Consider the following 8,791-nt stretch of genomic DNA (forward strand, 5'->3'; position numbering starts at 1 on the left):
ACAGTTTTGATGACTTGACACAATATGTAGATCAAGTATGTGTAGACATCAATGAAAATTTAGCAGACTAAAACGTAGCACAAACCAACGAAAATTTGCAAACATCACAGAACACGATAATAAAGAAGTTGAATTTGTTATTAACTCAGAATTAGAAACAAATCAACAAATAGAGCTAAAAAAAAAATATTAATAAGATTTACTTATTGTTTCGCGTACCATGATATTATGGACTTAGGATCTACTGATATAGGAGATATACCAATACCCACGTTAAATGAAGACTCAGTAGAGTTATAGAGTTCACATAGAGATATGTTAGTTATTCATATTTTTATTATTATACATATAGATGATAGATATATACAGGATATAAATATAATAAATAAATATATATAAATTGATTATAATATCGTATTCCTATGATACATGTATATTTGTATTTTGATGTTTATACTATATGAAATATCAATTTATTTCATTTAATTTTTTAAGAAAATATTGACCTCACCGAGTAAATTCATATGAAGGCCAAAGGTTATCATAACATATAACTAATTCATTATTCATAACACAAAATCCTTAATAATATAAGTAATAAGTATAAAGTAACATAATAAATTAATAGGTATACTGTATAGTGTAATTATCATACAAAATATAATACACAACTTAAAAATAAAATGAACGATTTAATAATTTTAGTACTAAAAGATTTAAAGAAGAAATATTTATTTATAATATTATTTTTGTTACTAGTTTATATAATATCATTTAAACAATATTAGAACATTTTTAATTGGTTATAATATTATAATTTTGATTCTTAGTTTCTTATGTTACGTATATAGTTTATTATTTATAATGTCTATCGTTAATAAAATTGTGTCGTTTTACTAGGAAAATTGTTACTATTTTAGTTCGTCTGTTTATCCTTAAAATACAATAATAATTTATTAATATTTTTGACTGTACAGAAACTTAATTTGTATATTATAAATTCTAATGTTATAAATTATTTTGAATAAGGAACTGATCCACAAATAAATTCATTGAGTATATTATACTTATTAGAAAAAAAATATTTTAAATCTGATAAGAAATGTAAATCTTTTAAATCATTCTTATTAAAATAATACGCATATTATTTGACATATGGTTTAGCATATTATTCTTTACTTTTTATTTTTTCATATTTAATTCACATAATTTTTGTTTTTATTGTTTTCAAGTATTTTCAATATGATTATGTCAAATTACTTTTTGGAATAAAAACTATTTTAAGATCTTGAGTGTCAATTTAATATCTGCATCATGGTATAATATAATGAAGTAGATTTTATCTGCAGTTCAAAAATCGATAAATTCGTAATCTTTATTATTCATAATGTTGGGGTTAATACATTTGTCATTGTTTAAATATACATCAACAAATATGGATTTTATATTAAATGTAATTTTTAAAATTTTGTTTGAGTATATTTGTGTAAATTTGAAATACACATCAAGAATGAATGAATATTTCATAGCATAATATTTTTATAATAATTTTGAAATCATATTTTTAAGATTTACTTCTTTATCAACTATTTTGTTTATTTATTTAACTATCAGTTTTATTCGTTTCTTAACTTACACACGCATTTTTAAATATTCAATCATATGATTTATATCATTATATCAATTAGGTATGTTATGTTTATAATATTGTAAATATGTAAATACTTGAGTAAAAGTCAAATATATAAATATTTGTTTTTTCATAAATTTTTCTTCTAATTACCTAACTATTACTTAGGTGAGGGGTATTAAATAATATTAATATCTTTGTTGTTACGAGTTCTAAATGTATATAATTAATTCAAGATTGGTCTAATTTTTGGGTGACATTAAGTATTTCTAATATTATCGAGAACTTTTAAACTACTTGATTATTTTATTAAGATGACAAAAGCTGATTCTGGTGATCTATACTATGCTTGTAGATAGCGATTACAGAAAAACTACGAATAATATTTATTATTATTATTAATTTTATTTTTTCTGAAACCTAAACACAACGTGTATTTTATCCATGCCAAAACCATACGAATTTACAGACTGAAGTAATAACGTAATAGGAGCATATTATTTAATTTAATGAAAATGTGTTCGAATTTAATACTTAACGCGCGCACAGTTTTTTAATAAAAACTTTTTTTTCTTGTTATTACTCGTAGTTCAAATTGTAATGTTTTGAAAGAAATATTTTTGTTTTACTGCATGAACAACGTGTGCGACTACCGGTGTCAAGAAACTGTTGGTAATATTCGTTTAGCGCCATTAGTCCTCATACCTTGATATTTAATTATTCTCGTCGAGGACTTGATTAAATTTTATTCTTGGGATCTGGTCTGATATAGAAGAAAACGCGCTGAACCGAAATCTGGCTGTAAACAAATTGATTGTAGTTTAGTTATCGCATTTAAGGCCGTCTGCAGCTATTGAATTGCTGGAAACGAGCGAAACGATTACAATATAATTACACTGAACAGGACAAAGCAAACGTCTTCGCTCATTCGAACACAGGTTCGCCGTTACATTGAAGACTGCAATATTATTATTTCGAACTGTTTTCACAAAATAACAGAACCAGTTTAATATTGAAATTTCGTGGACATCGCGTATACCATTTCTATGATGAGGCATATTTCGGTTATGGTCTATAAAATAATTAAGCCCATGCAAACTATATGTCATAAGCTTAGCTAAAATAATTATTAAATAGCTCAAAAATTACCTATAGATTAACCGACGAACAAGGTTATAAAAACTCATTAAATCTATATTTTAAAATTTATAAATTCATTAAATATTTTATTTGTTGGATTCTTTCACTACCTAAATGAGTCAATAAAATTTATTATTAATCATTTTTTAAGAATCGAGAAATTTGGGAAGTCATTAACTGATGTCGTGTGTTTATCGCCATTGAATAGATCACTGTAATGTTTATAATATGTTACATTTTATTTGTGTACGAAAAACGATTTTGAGCGGAGACAGATCGTTTGTATAAAAAAAGTATATTATATATTAATAATAAGATTACTAATTTTATTTCCTATAATAGCTAAACAGTAGGTATGTTAACTAATTTTGGCTAAAAAAAAAAAAAAAAATTATTACAATATTTTCACACATTGTTTAAGCTAATTAACACTATAAAACGTCTATAAAATGGCATGAATAGGTTCATGGTTAATAGTCAACAAAATTTATCCATAAAAAATATAACAGAAAAATAATTAAAAACGTTATTTTTCTATGAAATACCCATTTTCGTAAACTCTGAAAAAATAATTGTGTTCATGTGTTTTTTTAAACCACTATAAGTATAACTTATGAAAAATTTTGTATTATATGATTCTAAACTTTTGATGGCTATACAAATGGCTTATGAATAATTAATAGACCAAAAAGGGATTAAATGTTTTGCGAATTAGACTATTTCTAAAAAAATGCTAATTTAAATATTTGATACATTTTCAAGTATGTCACATTGTAATAGTTATTCGATTTATACTTATGAACATATGAAGTTAAAATATTGACAAATTTTATTAAATTTATAAAAATTCATAAAATTTTTAATAAACATACCTATGCTTAAGATTTAGAAATTTAATATAATGTCTCATCAACAATTATTTTTATTTTGTTTTTGAAAAATAACACTCCACTATTACTTAATTATAATTTTCTATATTTAATGATATTTTTGAAATATTTATCTTAATTTTAAATTATATTATATTATCAATTTAATATATAAAAAATTGAAGTTATTATTGTTATTTTAAAGCATTGATAACGATTTTAAAGACTTGGTTAAAAAGCTTGAAATTGTATTACAAGATCCAAAATAAATCGTTCTAATAGAAATTAAATTTTTAATTTTTATATATATATTATATACTTTTGAAGTTAAATGTTGATAAAATTCGTAAAAACCACGAGAATTAGAAAATTAATTTTAGGTATTTTTTGTTATTTAAAAAAATAACAATTTTTCGGACTTGAAACTTTTTCCAATATTTGCGTATATTACTATTTTATGAATGCAATAAAACTCACAATATATTTAGATCAATTTTGTATTATTAACGAATCTAAATGGAATATACAATGTATATAGATTATTACTATTTCTGGATGAAAAATAACTGGTGTTATCATTTTACGTATAATTTTAAATTGGATATAATATTAAGTGACACCAATGTTTATTGTATTGTATCAACACATTATAGAGTATAGACACGATAGTTGCGAATTGCGTTTAGCTGTTGACCGACACAATAAAAAATACTTGCACTCAATCAAGGATTATTGCCAACAACACACATCGTGTAAGAACGACATTTTTCATACTTTTAAGTTATTTGTAAGTATGTATTTATTGTATTTAAGTAAACAATTAAACCAATAATAATAATAACTGTAAATGAGTCCTAGTTATTTAAGATCTTTCTATCTATCTAACTATGGTTAAGATATTTATATCTATAGGTCTCACGACTACACCTAGGTATCTTATGTTTAACTGGTAACTCTCTGACCATGTTAAAACAATGTGCGTAGTTATATTATATTTTAGAATATGATGAGTGCGTGTTAAATGTTTTTAACCATATTCATACTAAAATGTATGGCTATAATATATTTTAACAGTATTAACTTAATAATACTATGTTATTATAACATGGATATATGAGTGTATGATACATCTACCATAAATTGTGAAACGTTAATTTATGAAATATTGTTCATAATATTATAACACGTATATTCGTTATATTCAATTGTTGTTAGGTTGTTACTATTATGTATAACTACTATAATGTTATTATTTTATTAATTAGACACCTAATAATTGCTATATTATATTGGTGAAAACTTGTCTTGTCAGAAATTGGTTATCTAAGCGAATATTTATTATTTGATATTTTATGTACGTGACACACGTATTATAGATCCTTGAAATATCTGTAAAAAACAGCACTGTGTGTGTTAAATTTGTATTCAATGATAAATTAATTTATAATTGCAAAATGATTTTGTAATTAGATAATCAGATAATATTTTTAAGGATATTTTATATTTATTCGAGTACTTGCAGACTACAAGTTAATTATTTTTCTTTGGGTAATACGATCGGTATTGAACTAATATTTGTAAAAAAACATATGCTTTGAACTTAAATATTTTTATTATTAACTTATAAATCAATACATGGAACGGTATAAATAGGTTCGTATGTAAGATTTATACAAGTTATATTTTAACATTTGTAAGTAAAACACATAATACGAGTACTTCTTTGAGGAAAACCTCCAATTTAATATAAATTTTAGTAATGAATCTTACCTACTATTCTGTGTTCCTGATTACATCGTTGTTTGAATTAATTTAAAACGTATGTGTCCAATCTATAGGTATGTATATTTCTCAACCAACATCAGACATTTAAATTTAAAATAGAAGTTTTTTAAATGTATATTTGTATTAAAGTTTGACTATTTAATAAGCTTTTATTAAGGTAGCACAAGCCACAAACAGTATCATATTATCATATATTTACTAAATTAGAAATAATTATTTGAACAAAATAAAGTAAACAATTATGAATATTATATTTGAATAAAATATAGATTCAAATCATAAAATTGTATTAAATATATAAAACATTTAAATACAGAGCATACAATATAAAAAATAGTAGTAAAAATAAGAAATAATAATATCACTGGCATGCATATAATATTAGAAAATACAATCACCAATATTCAGATACATTAATAATATAATATTTGTTTTATATCAATCGCGCACCTCTAAACAGTAACTATATTTTATATTAAAATACGAGCTATTATTTATTCTGTATTAAGATTAAATGTACCTATATAAATTATTAAAAGTATTTCATTCAACAATTGAACTATATTACAATTTAAATTATAAAAATTTTATAATTTAAATACACCGTCTATACCTCTACCACTCAATATTTCTTATTTTACTTAAGACGACAATGAGAGATAAAACAAATGATGAAAAAAATTCACACATAGTGGAATTATTTATAAAATTATTGTACTGCTCATAGATTCTTAGTAGGTGCTTTGGAATATGGTATTATTGTTGTAGGATCTTCATATTATATAGTTTAGAACTTTCTCCAGTTTGATCGTATACAGTTTTGGTTTTTAATGTACGCGTGATCTTCATAAGATAGTCTCATGCTTAATATATAGGTACTGGTAAAATGTATGATATTCACTTAAATCAAATTATGTTTAATAAAATAATGTGTAAGCGTGTAGGTCAAGTTATACACAGGTAACGTAAAATAATAAAATGGTTAGTTGTATAGAAAAATGTAGAGGCTTAGATTACTATCTATTGATGTTTTGAATTTTAATCATCTGCCAGTTTTATTAGCCCAAGTTAAAAGGTAATCCAGGATGAGTATACATTAGTCCAATGTGTTGTTATCTAACTGAGTATATTATTTCATAATATTAAAGTGGTCTCAGTCTTACAAAAATATAACAGTAAATTCGCGTTTGTAGGATCAATTTTGTGTTGTTGGTTTTGATATTAGATTGAAAATTATTATTTAAAAAATGTTTATCTAACATAACAAATATTTAGTTTTAAGAAAAAAAGTATCGTAATTTATTTCACAAATATATTTATTTTTTTAAATATCAAGAATAATAATTGTTAAAGTATATAAGAAAGAAATAATAAAAAAAAATATATTTTATTTGTTTAAATTGTATTAATTATTTAATACAAAATAACCATTACGTAATAACAATAATTATGGTGTTAAATATGATGTAATATATGTAGCGATTGGTAATGAATTTATTTGAAAACAATATGAATTTATGAACAGAGTTCTAAAAGATTTTGTATCAGGTTCGTTAAAAATGTTAAAATTAAATACAATTTGTGCGATCACATTGTTATTACAATAATATAATATAATTTTATTCGTATTGTTAGATTATAAGCATTATACAACATATACGATTTTTATCATCAGACATTTGTCTTTGAAGTATGAATATATTTTTATTTTTATTTAAAGTAATAATATCAGTATTTATTATTTATGATTTTCTTATTATAGAAGACGTTCTATTTATTTATAGCATAATAATACATTGAAATTTATAGTGTATAAATAACTGCATAAATAACTTTTGACGTGAAATAATTATCATTTTAAATTACATAAAATAAAGTATAAATGTAATATTAAAAATACGATAGTCGAAGGTCTTTGTCACTTATTCTTAACTAAACTGCTTTCGCGTCATCTTCTGCAAGTGTACATGTGCTAATGATGGTGTGCAGTGTCAGTGCGACGAAATTTCAAGGAAACGAGACTTATATAAGTTCATTAAAAATAAAATAGTCAAGTTCACATTAGGTGTCAAGTGGTTCACTATTATGGATGTGTTAAATTTGAATCCATTGATACATCGTTGTATAAAAAATACAATTCTGAGCTAAAACAGTCTATCATTCTAATACATTAAGTATATAAAATTTCATGGTATTGGTTTTTGATATAGCTAAAACAAAATTTATAAATATTTATGTATATCATGTTATTATATTAAATTTTGAATTAATACCACCTTATATTGTTCTGTTTCGTAATTTTACACACACACACACACACATATATATATATACATATAACCTGAGTCTTGGGATACAGTAAGAATATTAGAAAATTAACAATATAATGAAATTACATGAATGTGTACAATGTAAATTATATATTTTAAATTAATAATGTTAACGCAATTACACGTGTTTTTAGTAAAGTTACTAAAATTATTATTAAATGATGGTTTACTTATTAAGTAATAAAAAAAATGAAGAAGGATTCTGTACACTCACTGCTACCTTTAAAATTCATCCTGAATTCAAGAAACAAATATAATGTTCATAGTCCACACATTATAAAAATATACTAAAAATATTTTATTATATTATTTATATTTATTGCTGGATTTGGGAAGTGTGTAGGGTAAAAGGAAACCATCATTTTCTTGGATAGAATGTTTGACCAAGTTCTTACTTTCGTTTTTCAAGGAGTTTAAGATAGGCAATTTACAATGCATTTCGAATATAATATTGTTTACGATCCGGATAAACACGTTCCGGGCACTTCAGTTTTACTTTTTTGTGTTATAATAACCAATAAATAAATATTTCAATTTTAAGTAAATATTTTACGTCTTCTATTCAATATTTATAGGAAGGCTACTACTAACCTAACTACTATGGGGGTTTTAATAATATTACGTATTATGCACATAATACAATACAGATAAAGAATATTTTAGTATCATATTGATGTAGATTATTTCAAAATTTGAGACATTATAGCTGAGCATTAAAATACATTTAATTTGTGGTACAAATATTTATTGTTTAGAAACTCAAACTTAGATTGAATGTAGGTTATGGACTGAGATATAATGTTATTAATGAAAACCAATAATAAATAGATTACAAAAAATTATGTAGTATATAATTTCACTACTCATATCTACACGTATAATATAGTCAATAGTGTATCGTAGTTACTTATAGCATAAGCTATTATAGGCCTAGAAATTAATATAACAGAAACATAACTTGATAAGTTAATAACGTTTATACTAACTAAATACTACTACTACTACTACTACTACTACTACTACTACTACTACTACTA

The sequence above is a fragment of the Melanaphis sacchari genome, unplaced genomic scaffold (assembly GCF_002803265.2).
Source record: "Melanaphis sacchari strain LSU unplaced genomic scaffold, SCAv2.0 Contig110_pilon_pilon, whole genome shotgun sequence".
Lineage (NCBI taxonomy): Eukaryota > Metazoa > Arthropoda > Insecta > Hemiptera > Aphididae > Melanaphis > Melanaphis sacchari.